The sequence below is a fragment of the Schistocerca nitens genome, chromosome 7, assembly GCF_023898315.1.
Source record: "Schistocerca nitens isolate TAMUIC-IGC-003100 chromosome 7, iqSchNite1.1, whole genome shotgun sequence".
In the NCBI taxonomy this organism is placed as follows: domain Eukaryota; kingdom Metazoa; phylum Arthropoda; class Insecta; order Orthoptera; family Acrididae; genus Schistocerca; species Schistocerca nitens.
Genome location: NC_064620.1, coordinates 265525619 through 265540629, shown reverse-complemented (window position 1 = coordinate 265540629; position 15011 = coordinate 265525619). Strand labels below are relative to the sequence as shown.

At 46.3% G+C, this 15011-nt stretch overlaps 1 protein-coding gene across 1 annotated transcript in view; it reads left to right on the top strand.

Moving 5' to 3' along the window:
- The window catches only part of LOC126195387 (protein piccolo), a 645505-nt gene that overhangs the window by 158378 nt on the left and 472116 nt on the right, over positions 1–15011 (top strand). The gene's annotated exons all lie outside the window — the stretch shown is intronic.

The following is a 15011-nucleotide window of genomic DNA, read 5'->3' as shown; positions in this document are numbered from 1 at the left end:
CAGATACCGAACGAATTCAGAGACGCCGTGCAAGGATCCTGACATGTCGGTATAGCTCGTACAAAAGTGCTACCGAAATTCTCGGGGAACTTAAACGGAAATCCCTACAGGAAGAGCTCGTAGATCTCGTGAAACACTGTTGGGCGTATGTGTAGAATCCGTATTCGAATAAGACTACGGGATTTTTATGCTGTAACAGTTGTACACTCCTGGAAATTGAAATAAGAACACCGTGAATTCATTGTCCCAGGAAGGGGAAACTTTATTGACACATTCCTGGGGTCAGATACATCACATGATCACACTGACAGAACCACAGGCACATAGACACAGGCAACAGAGCTTGCACAATGTCGGCACTAGTACAGTGTATATCCACCTTTCGCAGCAATGCAGGCTACTATTCTCCCATGGAGACGATCGTAGAGATGCCGGATGTAGTCCTGTGGAACGGCTTGCCATGCCATTTCCAACTGGCGCCTCAGTTGGACCAGCGTTCGTGCTGGACGTGCAGACCGCGTGAGACGACGCTGCATCCAGTCCCAAACATGCTCAATGGGGGACAGATCCGGAGATCTTGCTGGCCAGGATAGTTGACTTACACCTTCTAGAGCACGTTGGGTGGCACGGGATACATGCGGACGTGCATTGTCCTGTTGGAACAGCAATTTCCCTTGCCGGTCTAGGAATGGTAGAACGATGGGTTCGATGACGGTTTGGATGTACCGTGCACTATTCAGTGTCCCCTCGACGATCACCAGTGGTGTACGGCCAGTGTAGGAGATCGCTCCCCACACCATGATGCCGGGTGTTGGCCCTGTGTGCCTCGGTCGTATGCAGTCCTGATTGTGGCGCTCACGTGCACGGCGCCAAACACGCATACGACCATCATTGGCACCAAGGCAGAAGCGACTCTCATCGCTGAAGACGACACGTCTCCATTCGTCCCTCCATTCACGCCTGTCGCGACACCACTGGAGGCGGGCTGCACGATGTTGGGGCGTGAGCGGAAGACGGCCTAACGGTGTGCGGGACCGTAGCCCAGCTTCATGGAGACGGTTGCGAATGGTCCTCGCCGATACCCCAGGAGCAACAGTGTCCCTAATTTGCTGGGAAGTGGCGGTGCGGTCCCCTACGGCACTGCGTAGGATCCTACGGTCTTGGCGTGCATCCGTGCGTCGCTGTGGTCCGGTCCCAGGTCGACGGGCACGTGCACCTTCCGCCGACCACTGGCGACAATATCGATGTGCTGTGGAGACCTCACGCCCCACGTGTTGAGCAATTCGGCGGTACGTCCACCCGGCCTCCCGCATACCCACTATACGCCCTCGCTCAAAGTCCGTCAACTGCACATACGGTTCACGTCCACGCTGTCGTGGCATGCTACAAGTGTTAAAGACTGCGATGGAGCTCCGTATGCCACGGCAAACTGGCTGACACTGACGGCGGCGGTGCACAAATGCTGCGCAGCTAGCGCCATTCGACGGCCAACACCGCGGTTCCTGGTATGTCCGCTGTGCCGTGCGTGTGATCATTGCTTGTACAGCCCTCTCGCAGTGTCCGGAGCAAGTATGGTGGGTCTGACACACCGGTGTCAATGTGTTCTTTTTTCCATTTCCAGGAGTGTATATCACGCGTGGGGGTCATGGGAATGAGATAAGATTAGGACACGTACAGAGACATACAGCCAGTTTTCACTCGCTTGATACCTTGCTGTGGAAACGACCCTTCAGTTTGGAAGGCACAGCGTGCAACGTATGCAAAGATGTAGTGTCTGGCAATAAGTGGGTCCCTTTTACCAGCTTACCACGGCGTTTCATCTTAAGTGAGTACATGCCTTGATCGAGGAGGCTGGCTCAATGTTCGTCGGCTGTACTTTAGCCCTAAGGTATGAAGCCTGTACAAAATACCGTCTTTGCCCAACAAAACGGACTCCATGACTTTTGCCCAGTTCTGTCGCGAGGACTCCCTTTGTGACTGTGCTGTCGTACCTTTGACTATTCCTTGGTTCTGGTATAAAGTGGTTCCCGGGAAATGACCGGCAGTTCTGCTTTCTTTTCGGCAGATATTCGCTGGGCTTCAAGAATCAGCTTACGGACGACATCGCTTGTCACGGGGACTGTTGATGTCGTGGGCCGCCATTTTCGGTGTTCATCTTCATGAAATGGCCAACATTGATGCAAGACACACAGTTTAAGACGTACTATTGGAAGACAATTCTCTCATAGTGTTTGTAATATCTCATTGTAAATGTCCAGCCGGCCGGGGTGGCCGAGCGTTTCTAGGCGCTACAGCCTGGATGTGTGTGATGTCGTTAGGTTAGTTAGGTTTAAGTAGTTCTAAGTTCTAGGGGACTGATGACCTCAGAAGTTAAGTCCAATAATGCTCAGAGCCATTTGAACGATTTTGTAAATGGCCTTTGCAGATATTCCCCAGAGGAACAAAAACTCTAGAGACGTGAAACTTGTTGTGCCGTCTCACATTCTACCTGAAGTTAGCAATAGTTCGTCATAATGAGAACGTGTGGTATTTGCAGAGTCATGTATCACGGTATCAAGCTTTCATATGGTATTTAATTCATTTTTTAATTTCAACAAAAGTTCCAAAGCACGGTGAAGCAGACATACATCCCCAGCGATTTACATTACTGCGTCCGCTTTACATACAAAGGTTGGTCCAAAAAGTTCACTGTAAATTGGCTATGTCGGGCACCAGAGGAGTTAACCTTATACGCAGAAGCACTGTTCGTTTGGAAGCATCACCATTGTATGATACATTTGATGAATTGCACTGCAACCAAGTTCGTTAATGTACGGTTGTAAAATTTTCGAAGCTGGTCATTACAATACTACTGCGCGCGCGCACACACACACACACACACACACACACACACACACACACACACACACAAAAGGAGCCGCTTCTCACACAGGTGAGCCTGCAGTTGCCCAAACAGAATTTAAGTGGCGCTAGCTTGAGGTTTTTTTTTTGGGGAGGGGGTGGAGAAGTTCGTGGTACCACTTCCCATCCTAGTTGACCAATCTCCTGAACTGTCATTATTAATCGCGCAAGCCGGCCGTGGTGGCCAAGCGGTTAAAGGCGCTACAGTCTGGAACCGCGCGACCGCTACGGTCGCAGGTTCGAATCCTGCCTCGGGCATTGATGTGTGTGATGTCCTTAGGTTAGTTAGGTTTAAGTAGTTCTAAGTTCTAGGGGACTGATGACCTTAGAAGTTAAGTCCCATAGTGCTCAGAGCCATTTGAACCATTAATCGCGCAAACATAGTTAACACTCGGTGCGCTGGCTGATGGGAGCGGTTGTAAATGGGAAATACCTTTGCAGTCGTTCCCATCAGCCACCGTGCCGAGTGTCAACTTTGTTTGCGCGTACAGTATGCAGTTACCATCTATGCTTTCGTGCCTTACAGCTGCTGCATTTGTAGTCCAACTGCCAAACGAGGCAGTGCAACTGACACATAACAGACGTCATGGTATTTCTTTCGTCGGTGATGGTTGTTTCAGCCACGATAAAATGAGATCTGCTCGATTTTGTTGGACTGGTATAAAGTTAATTTATCCCACGGCACTTTTTTCATCAAACATTCACTCTTTGTTTGTAAAATACCCAACATCTTCACCAGGACCATACATAGTCATTGTTTGATTGCAATTGTCCCACTTACGAGAAAGTCTGAGTATTTAAATATTACAGACGAGCACTCTTGGATACATGTGAGAAGTGAAGTTGGACATGTCTCGAAGTTAAGAGATTACTATCACTAGAGTCCAATTTGTAACAGAAGTGTTCTTTTAGGACCAAAGACAAAGCATACAGTTAAAGAGAGTAAACCGCCATTTGACTGTCTAATGTTATATTTACCTTTCCTTTGCAATTTGCTTTAGGAGCAATCGACACCTTCCTTTGAAGACGAGACGTAGTGTCTGTCAACACATACAGTGTCTGTCGCAAAATCTCATGTATAAAAGAAAAATAATCTCGTAGGCAAACTGCGAAGAATATTGCTTTGGGATGTGCTTGTTTAAGTTTTTCTTCTGTGTTTTTTCAGTGAGTTGTGCTCTCGAACTTTCATTTCACATCATCTCTTGACGTCAGTCAGAAATCTCAGATAGCCACTGTGGCATCTGCGAGAAAGTATGAAATGAAACTAATTCACGGAGATACTGCATCGCAGAGGAGTGCAGTAAACAAACGCAACAGTGGGGATGATGAACGGCAGGCACGTGGAGGCAGAGCACACGAAATTGCGCGTCCCGGTGGTGGCTGGGCTGGCAGCGTGACCGCAGACCAGGCCGGTAAAGGACCGCGGGGTGGCGGCGGCGGTGGGGGAGTGTGGCGCGGCCTGAATAATTAATGGCGCCGGCCAGAGGGGGTAATTGGCGGCTCACCCCGGCCGGCGCCAGCGCCAGAGCACTGCCGCGCGGCGAGCGAAGCCGAGGCCGGCTCGAGTGAGAAGGGCGCCGCCGGATTACGCACCACCATATCTGTTTGACCAGGCTCGTTGGCACGCCTCGTAATCTACCGCCCAGGCGCCTTCAGCACAAGCGCTACTGCACAGCGCATCGTACGTGCCAACGAGTTCTCTCAACTTTTTCGTGAGCACTCAGTTCCATAGTTTTGTAACTCTTGGGGCCTAGTCTTTCCCGAACTGTCGCTTCTTCCCTTCTCTCAGATAAGCAGTTGCGTACCTTGTGAGAAATTCTCCTATCACCATGACCGTGGCAGCGTCGGTGGGACTTCTCGTCGTACTGCAGACTTCACTGCCGAAACTTGCTGTGTAAATATAGTGGGACAGGTGTGGCGGTTATAGACAAGAAACTGCTAGGAGAATTTTGTCGTAATTGTGATACATTCTTCAACAGAAATTAAATTTTAGGCAGCCTTTCCAATATGGGAGCCACTAACCCGTACTGCCGAGAAGTTCGTCTACTCCGGCCCACAGTATGTTAAAACGGAACAAGAAGGCAGCAAATTAACTACCATGTTTTAAGTATAGTTCATATAGGACACTAGTACGTCCTATTCTTGAGTAATTTTCAAGTGGTTGGGATCCGCAGCAGGTCGCGTTAAAGGAAGACACCGAAGCAATTCACAGGCAGGCTGCTAAATTTGTCACCGGTAGGTTTGCACAACACGAAAGTATTACGGAGGAGCTTCGGTAACTCAGATGGCAAGAGGGGAGAGCGACGTCCATTCCGAGGAGAGGATCGCTATTGAGAAAATTTAGAGAACGGCATTTGAGGCTGACTGTAGAACGATTCTACTGCTGGCAAAGTACATTTCACTTAAGGACCATGAAGATAAGATTAGAGAGATTAGTGCTCGTATTGAGGCATATAGACAGTCCTTTTTCCCTCGCTCTGTTTGCGAGTGTAATAAGAAAGGAAACGACTATTAGTGGTACAGAGTACCCTCCGTCCCGCACCATACGGCGGCTTGTGGAGTATGTATGTATGTGTAGATGTAAATGCAGATGCTTGTATACTGAACAGAGAAAGTGGTTGCCATTCCAAATGCACTTTGGGCAAAATTATATATAGAGAGAAAGAGAATAGGAGTTGTTAACTACTCATGAGAGTTCTAGAAATTCGTTGCGGAGGGTAGCATAGCCTGTAGAGCTTAACAGTTGTTCGTAGGTGACCGGCAGCTCGTATGAGACAGGACTGAGGGAGCGCGGAGTCTCTGGCCCTTTTATAGACAGACGGGACGTCGTCACGGATTTGCCCATCTCCTCTGATGTGATGGAGTACAAACACGTTTTGCTGTTCATTCTCAGTCTTCGCGGTTTTGGTGATTATTTCGCTTTTTGTAGTGTCAGGTTATTTTCCTTCTCAGGTTTGGGGTCTTCTCGTCGTCAGCAGTGGGATGCCGAAAGTTGGCCTGTCATCAGTGCTCGCCGGCACAGACGTCTTGGGAAGATTCTGGACTCGTCTGCGGATCAGCCTGGACATTTTATAACCTGCATGGTGTGCTTCCTTGCCTTTGTTTGTGGTGAAAAGCATAGTCCGCGTTGTCAACCCTGCAGGGAACTGCGATCTCTGTGGCGGAGGGGAGGACTCTTTGTAGCTCGAGAGTCGCCGTCAACGCCAGGACACACAGATAAATGTCTCCCTCCGCGATCTCGTGCCATACGAACAGAATTCGCTTTTCCTAATTGTCAACGCAAAATTTAGATTTTCAATGAAAGTGACTCATGGCATTCACATAATTTTTCCGACACCATTACATCAGAATTTTGCGCGTAATTAATTGTAATTGGCTACTGAGGAAGTGTTCCATCTCCAAAGTCACCTCATCGTCATTTTGAAAGTGCCTAGATGCCACGGTCTCTTTATCCAAGGAAATAGTAGGAAGTTACAGGGTGCCATGTCTGGAGAATAGTGCGGAGGGGGAGGGTAATAGTTGATACCCCAAGGAAGCGGGACCTGAGACTGTGTCCTGTGCACGACGAGTTGGAGCGTTGTCGTGAATGAAAAGCGCCCCTGTAGACAGTTTCCGGCAAGATTTCGCCTTAACAGCCTCCTGCAACCTCGTCAGATTTCAGTAGTATGCAGCTGTGACGCCGTGCCGCTTACAGCATATGCAACACACCATGGGACTTCAGCATCACCGTGCCTGATGATGGTTGGGTATTCGCGTTTTTGGTCGGAGGTGAACGAAACGTGTTTCTTCTGCTTGCTTTGCGCCTTGGTCTTGGAATCATAGTGATACACACAGCGCTTGTCTGTGGTCATTAGGCGTTTAAAGAAGTCATATGGATCGGCCTAACACACCTGCAACATTTCCACTGCTGCCTCGCTTCGGCGTTGTCGTGGAGCGGAACGCAGCGGCTAGTGACTTTAATCATGTAGAAATGGTTCTCAGGCGAGACGTCGGATGTCGTTGTGAAATTCCCACAGTATTTTATCGGCGCAGCTCGCCGTGTGCAGATGCTCGATCTGTCGCATTGTTTCCGCTTTTTGTTAAGGGGTTTGGTGCTGTCACCTTTGGGTGCTGTCACCTTTCTTTGTGAATTGGCCTCTGGTTTCGTGAGAAGTAAGTTCCTCTTGCTTTTGCGGGGAACTGCTGTACTGCGACTGAAACCTCCCGTTTATGCCAGACTAGGTAGAAAGCACACAGGCGTGAAGTCGCCAAATTTGGTAACCAAGAAGAGTTCTTGATCGTTAGCGGGAAAGACAGCTACGCCACCTGTCGAACGATGAAGCGAGCTCCGGCGCACGCGCAATAGCTGTCTTTCATACTGTATTCTGTTATCGGCTGCCCAAGTGCTCCCTCTGTCGGCAGCCGCATGTTGATACACGCGTCCACGCTGGCGTGTGACCATCCTCGCCGTTGTCATTCGAAGATCTATGTCGTCACCGAAGCCTCATCCCTTGTATGGCCAGTAGTTCACCTTTGTGGTCGCAGTGATATTCAGATTGCCAGTGCTGGATCCTATGCTGTACCAAGTTAGTTTGCTGGGTCTTTTATGATTTGTCGAGCTGCGAACTTTCATCGCTTCTTCAGTAGCGCTGTCCCAGTACGAAGACGTCGACAAGAGAATTTTGGTAGTTTTGTAGTCCACATTGTGCCCCTTACAGAGACAATAGTCGACAATTGAAGATTTCACCTGCTGGTCCAGACGTGTGTGTCGTCGATGTTCGGCGCATCTGTCTTCCACAGTGCGACAAGTGTGTCCAACATACGACGTCGTTCAGCTACAGGGTATCCTATAGACATAAGGTATTCTTGAACGAAGATTGCCTTTCACAGAGCCTAGAAGACAATCTAGGAGACAATCTGACCAGCCATTTAGATTGTTTGCAGAGGATGCTGACGTTTGTTTCAGAAGATAAAATCCAATTGCAAAATGATATACATAAGACATATGTATAGTCCGAAAAGTGGAATTGACTCTAAATAATAAAAAGTGTGAGGTCATCCACATCAGTACTAAAAGGAATCCGCTAAATTTCGGCTACACGATAAATCAGGCAGATCCCAAGGCCATAAGTTCTGATAAAGACCAAGGGATAACAGTAACGAATTACTTAAATTGGAGCAATCGCATAGAGAATGTCGTGGGTAAGGCGAACCAAAGACTGCATTTTATCGGCAGAGCGTTTGGAAGATGCAACCGGTCTTCTAAAGAGACTTGCCCACACTACACTTGACCGTCCTCTTCTGGAGTATTGCTGCGCGGTATGGGGTCCGTACCGGATAGGACTGACGTAGGACATCGAAAAAGTTCAAAGAAAGGCAACTCGTTTTCTACTATCGCGAAATAGGAGAATGTCACGGATATCATAGGCGAGTTGGACTCTCAGTCATTAAAACAAAGGCGTTTTTCGTTGAGGTGAAGTCTTTTCACGAAGTTTCAGTCACAGGCCTTGTCATCTGAACGCGAAAATATTTTGTTGACGCTCTCCTACATATGGAGAAACGATCATCATAATGAAGTAGAGAAATGAGAGCTCGCACGAAAAGATTCAAGTGTTCGTTTATCGTGTGCGCTTTTCGAAGTGGAACGGTAGAGAAACAGTATGAGTGCGGTACGATGAAACTTCTGCCAAGTACTTAAGTATGAATTGCAGAGTAGTCGTGTAGATTTAGAATACTGAGTGGATATAGGAACTGTTAGGTGCTGTCTGTACAGAGTTGGCAAAGTTTATGAAGGTATTCGTTGAAATAGATGGTTCGGTTTCTTCTGTTGCGTGTGGTGTTAGACGTGCTCTATGTATAGTAGGGTGCTTGTGTGTTTCTGAAACTGTATTTTCGTGCTAAGAACCACATCGATAACGGGTAAGGCGCCTTGTGGTCGTAGGCAATTCGAGAGGGTCCGCGGCGTGTCCCCGTACACCACGGCGCGTGGCGTTCGGCAGTAACTGGACTCGCTTGGGAGCTGAGCCGGCTACATTTCCGCCACGCCCTTCCACTCGACCTCTCTTGCCCTTCTCTGTCCGCTTTTTTATGGCCCTGTCCCAGAAGGCCCAGCCTGGCCTCTCGCATGTCACAGTAGCGCCGAATGGCGACCATTTTCCTTATAGGCTTCCGCAAACCAGGCTGTTTCCATTTCGAGCCCAGAAACTGCTACATGTGCCAGAATCGGCCCGTAGTACTCCAGACATCGCGCTTGATCTCTCACTCGGAAATGCTACGCGATTCTTTATCTCTGTTTACCTGTATGTAAGAATTTAAAAAAATGTGAGTCAGCAATATTCTACCTTTAGACCGCTTTTGTTTTCGGTGTCATTGTAGTACACACCTCAGTAGCGACGCTTCGTGGTTATGCTTCTCCTTTCTTGTCGAGACCGGAATTGCCTGCTATTTGTCGAAGCTACAAGCGTCCCAATCATGATACGCTCTGTCCGGCTCCTCTGTCCGTAATCTATTATCGTCCATTATCAACTCCAAATATGGGGCACGTTCGAATGGGATTGAAAATTCTTAGTCCCCAGATCCAGAATATAGTGATTTGTCACACTCTGTTCAGTTCCATTTGTTATCTAAGCTGCCATAGAGTTTCACAGAAGTGTTTGTCGAATATACGTGATAAATTGCCTTTGAGAGCGTTAAAACTAATTGCAACGTGTTCGTATTCTGTTTGTACAGGAACTTTCATTTCAAATATGCGCTGAAGGAATGAAATCACGATATTGAAAAGTATTTTAATTCAACGCCGAGATTCTGCCTTTTACTGGCCATTCGTCACGGGAAAGACATAAGTGCTTACATAATTTCTCAGACGTCAGTAGAAATTGTTTTATTCGCCGTTTCGGATTGACACCAAAATATGCTGGGATGCTATGTTTTGACTATCATCGTAGCAGTCAAGAACTGGGAATACTATTTACGTCTTCGAATTGACATATTCGCGATTCTTATTGGGAACATCGACTACGACAACTAAGACTTAGTATTTAAACCTTCCGTTGACTTTCAGTGTTTTTGTTCATGCGTGCTAGAGAATGTAAAATTTGAGGACAAGTTCACTTCGTTCCAAATCCCAGTTTCCATAAATTTTTTATTAGTGTACAACGTCTATGTTGACTCTTGTTTCCTCATGTGAGTGATGTCAGCTGGATTAAGCAACGGGCTTAAGGTAACCGTAGAAGCTGTCAGTAAAAATACGCTTTACAACGGCTTCTCATCGTCACTATAGAATATTAGCGACATAGTCCTGTAGTGGTCGGTGAGCGGTTCATTTGTTGTAAGGTACATTGCGGTGGTAGGGATCTCCGACATTTCTGTCATAAAATGATTTTCCATAGCGTCATTATCGCCTCTGGGGCACAGGCATTTAGCCTGTCCCCCTTTGAGTTTTTCTTGGTAAACTGCCCCCACTGGAAATCTTAGATTTCACTTGCGTATGGTAGGACGATGAAGAGAATCATGTTGAAGCACACTAGTAATTTCTATCTAATCAACACTCGAACTCTGTGGAATAATATAGGAACATGTGTGGTATATCGTAAACCGGATCAAGATATTCGGCAGTTGATAGCACACATTGGACTCTAGTAATTTGCTGCGTCGTCATTGCATGTGCCTTTTTGAATCTAACTAGATAACGAAGCCACAGTACTACCGTTCTTGGGAAACTGTGTCCTTTCATTGAAAAGAGAAGTGAAGTGACATGATTCTTAGTAAATGTACTGAACAAGAAGACTTTGTCTGGTACAGTGCGGCTCGACATACTTTTGAACATAAATATCGAATAATGAGGCGGAATCTACGTTGCACTGGCTGTCTTAGCATTTATATCTTAACTGCAGTTATTAAAACTATAGCCCTCTTCACAATGATTTTCGAATACTGTTAAGTACATAGTTTTCTTACAAAATTCCTTCCGTATCTGCCTAGTAAAAAAAATAAAAATAATAAAAATACACACGAACATTGGTCATACACCAGAATATTCACCTCCGTGTAAATCTCGTTTTACAAGAGCGACTTTGTAGTGAAAATCGACTGATCTGAGTGGGTGCACCTTTCGTAATTGCGTGTATATAGGCAACAACCTCGTCGTGAGTGGATCAGTGACGTCAGTGATCCGTTGCTTGTGCTAAATGTAAAGTTCTAAAATTGTTTATATGTTGAACACCGCGCGTGCACAGATGTCTGCTAACATCGATGTTAACCAATTCTCCCCGGTTTCATTCCAATGGATTGTCCGTCTTCTTAATCTTTATTTTATTATTCACGTTGTTTTCGAGTCACATTGCGATGGTTGCATGAGGTTTTAGTATTATTGCTACGAGTGTTCTCAGTGTGTGAAAAGTAAACAAAAAATTTAATTTTTCCAATACTTGCACAAAGAGGAAACGTACATTGTGCACTGATAAGAACGTACATAGATAAAAGCTTTTAATGAAAATTGCTGCAGCAGAGAAGAAGTCAGTTCTGTTATGGGAGAAAAATGGTTTCAGATATTATTTGGCACTTAGACAAGAAGACACGAAGGATAAAGTAAGAAGGCACTATATACTACCTTCTACGCAGCGTTTGATGTACTGTATGTATTTATTCTGTAGAGGAAATAAATGTTGATGTTTTATAATTATTCTTTTGGCTATCAGCAATGTGTAGGATTTACCACACAACTTTTGTCAGTCCCCCCCAAGACTCGACCTTCACAACAGACAGCACTCAGAACACACGCAGTTTTGGCGCCGACATCTGAGCAAAAGCGATAAATCGTGACAAGGGAGTATCAGTGTAGGAATAATACGGCAGGGGCGCTGCAATAGTCTCACTTGCCACGAGGCGGCGACTGAGACAAAGTTCTTGTTAAAGGGAACTAATGCCGCTTGGCGGAGACCTTGTTACGAAATCGTATTTATGAAATGTTTGTGTGCCCTAGCGCGGTCATTCATGCATAAACCAATATTTTCTGGTCTATAGCTTCTGACCATGGCGGCGTTGTAACTTCTTATTTCACGTGTCTTTATTTATGTACGTTTTACGTTGGCTGTGTGCTGCTTTCAAAAATATACAAATATACTTTGGCTTTTTTGGAGGCACTGATGTGCCTGTAGTTATCTCCGTTCATTTGCGAGTGGAGCGCAGGAAGAATACCTCTTAAACGCACTTGTGTAATCTTGTGTCAGAAGTATCTACGTAAGTGATACGTAGAACGCTGAAGAATATCTCTAGGTCCTTTATTTACGTACGTACTTACATACATGCATACGGGCGATCACGGACTCTGAAGATCATGCGTCGACCTTATAATGTTCGTCCATAATGGCGATCTTGTGCACTCTGGATACAGTTCTCATGGATACTCAAATGCTGAAGGACCTTCTACAGTTCATCTTCCCATCGCTTGGTTGGTCGTCTTGTCCTAATATTGTTTATTGAAAATATGTGAGCAGGCTTTCGTTGGATAATTTTCGTCTCTTCAAGCGTGTCCCAGCTCTGATTTCTCGGCCTTTTGGTGACGCTCTTCCGCAAGTGAGACAAAGCTGTGACCATTTGTGCTGCCTTTCTTTGTATACGTCCGATATCCTCCGTTACTAATATTTGGTATGGGTCCAACACATTTGAACTGTTGTAAAAAGGGACTGAAATTGTTTTGTAAGCAGTATCTTTTGTAAACGTGCTCCTTAATATGTTTCGGAGCGCCTGTTTTACGATATAAAATTATTTCGATTTGGGCTTCTGTTTTTCGAAGGTTGCACTGTCTAATCGTAAACTCTGTTCCATAGTGATCAAGTGTTACAGGGAAAATTTTGGAGCGTTATTAAATTTGTACCCCAAATTTTGCTCGGGTTAATTCCTTCACAGGCGTTGACCTTCTAATGCATAAAAATGTATGACGTTTTAATGTACACTTGAAAAGTTGCGAAACTCTTTCAACACTTTATTGCACATACCTGCGAAATCCATTCTTGATTGTTACCGCTACTAAGGACTGCAGGACCTTGCCTCTTTTTGCCGATTTTCTTACCGATTTTACCGGGGATTCCATTCTTTTGTGCGCCTTGGCATTTTTCACATAATCAAAAATATTAGCATCATAGTAGGTGTGAACTAGTAAGATCCTAGCAGTGGCACTTACCTGCTGAGCCAAGGTACCACAACACTTATTTACTATTGGAAGAGCTTGTTCTCAGGCGTTTATAGAAATACATATGCACGTCACGAGTATGAAGTTGGTAGATTCACACGTCAAATAAAGACAAGCCAGCCAATTTTGTAGTATATGTCAATTGAAACCACATTGAACTGCTGTTAGAATGGGTACCACAGTTTAGGATCACGGTACCGCTAGGACAGAGACATCTATCGATGTCTTCGAGAAAGTCGCAGCAGAACCACTCGTAAAATATATGTAAATACGCGCTGTGTTCTCATTTCGACTTCTCAGAAGGCTATAAGACACAGACATCCTATCGGCTACCGTTGTCGCTGGGCCCTGCCTCGACGCGCTCGAACTTCTCAAAGCCAGGGGCCACGTGTTGGCTTATATTGTAAAAGTTCGCTGCTCCGCTTTGTGCGGAGACTGTTATCGCGGAACCGGTGCGCGGGCGCCGTGTATTCCGTCGCTCGCAGCCTGCCTGCTTGTGGCGGCTGGCGCTGTTAGGCGACACTTCCTGCGGCCGACGTGTAAATAATCCCCAATTTCCGGCACGGCGCGTCACCCCGCTCCGCCACACTGGGCGGGCCGCAGTTTTCGCCGGTAAATTGCCCGCCCGCAGACGGCGGCAGCGCCCCGTTCGTCTGCTCGTTGCGTCCGCTACTTTATCGTTTTCAATTAACGGAAGCCGCGCTGCTGCCGCGGTACCCTCGGGGCGTTGCTCGGCTCATAATCACGATTGCCGGGACCCTCTGGTTTGTCTACTTGCCGGCGCGCAAGTGCACAGCAAGATGGTGCGTCATTAAAGATCCAGGCAGGAGCGTCTGATGATGAAGGTAGTTCTTGGTTTCCGCTAAATGCTTTCAGGCTTGCTCAACGAATCTTTCTTTTGCAAGGCTGTGTGTATTACTTTTGCTTCGGTGGAAAGATCTTCCAGTGTGCGCGCAGCCTTGTTTAACAGTACAAAGGGAAAAAAGTTTCACTATTGTCATCACTACCATGGTTCGAACGAACAGTTATTTCAGAACTGTGTGATTCAGTTCAGTGTAACATCTCGAGAATAGTGGATCGAAAGTTGCTATAACTTTCCCTCCAGTAATTGTGCTTCAAAAGTAGCAATTTGTTTCAATACAGAGTTGTGCGACTACAGCAATTGCTCTGTTTTCTCAAACAGTATACTCACATGCCACTGTGTCTACCTATCCATTTCTCCATCCCCTCAAGCCTCTATCCATTCGTACCGCCCTTCTTTGTATAAGAATCGTCAGACACACTTTATCAGGTGTTTCGGCAGATAGCTGCAATTTTGTTTTTGCCACGTGTAGCTGAATTCAGCCCAAGCAAATGCCGCTCATCGTGTCTTTCATGCGATGCCCAGCGTAGATGGAAAGCGTCGGTTTGTTTCCCGTTACAAACAAAATTATTTTTAAACTGGAATTTTACGTGCACATTCGACAGACTGGTCCCTAGATTGGTCTAGTGCGATATTCGGTTTATCAATACGAATTAACAGGAACAATAAAACACGAGGAATAACCAATGCTTCAGCAGCGACAGCACCGCCGGGGCCCGCGCTGACTGCCACCAAAGCATGCAACGCTACTGAGTCCTTATTGGAGTACTGGTTATTCCTCGTGTCCTATTGTCCTTGTTAATACATATCGGTAAAACGAATATCGCACTAGACTAATCTGGTAGTGCTCTACCGAAAGGACACGTAAAATTTCCATTTAGAAGATCTTATTTTTTTTAAGGGAAACAAACCGATGCATCATTCCGTCGACGCTGGGCGTCGTATGGAATATGTTACAAGAATAATTTATTTGGGCTGACACCAACTACACATTGGAAAAACGTATCTGCCGAAACACCAGAGAAAATGCGCCTAACGATTCTTACGAGACACGCCTGATATACTCAATGTGTGCCCCCC